A 464-nucleotide genomic window follows, 5' to 3' on the forward strand; every position below is an offset into this window, starting at 1 on the left:
TTTGCATATCTCGCTGATTAGCCAATGGGAAGGGTAGCGGATGTACGCTAATTACCATGTTTCTCTTTTATTAGATAGGATAATGCTGCAATGAACATATGGATGCATATGTCTTTTGAATTAGTGTTTTGGGTTTCTTCAGATAAATACCCCAAAGTGGGCCCTTCTTTGTCTCTTATTGTATAGCCTTTGTTTTAAAGGCTATTTTGTCTGATGTATTGCTACCTCAGCATTATTTCCCATTTCCATTTGCACAAAATATCTTTTTCCATCCCTTTACTTTCAGTCTATGTATGCCTTTTGATCTGAGGTGGGACTCTTCTAGGCACCATATTATGGGTCTTATTTTCTTTTCTTTTTCCCCCCCATAGCTCCCCTCCACCTGGTTCCCACCCCACCCTCTGCCCTTACCCCTGCCCCCCACAACTGTCCTCATCCATAGGAGTACGATTTTTGTCCAGTAT

The sequence above is a fragment of the Myotis davidii genome, unplaced genomic scaffold, assembly GCF_000327345.1.
Source record: "Myotis davidii unplaced genomic scaffold, ASM32734v1 scaffold104, whole genome shotgun sequence".
Taxonomy (NCBI): Eukaryota; Metazoa; Chordata; class Mammalia; order Chiroptera; family Vespertilionidae; genus Myotis; species Myotis davidii.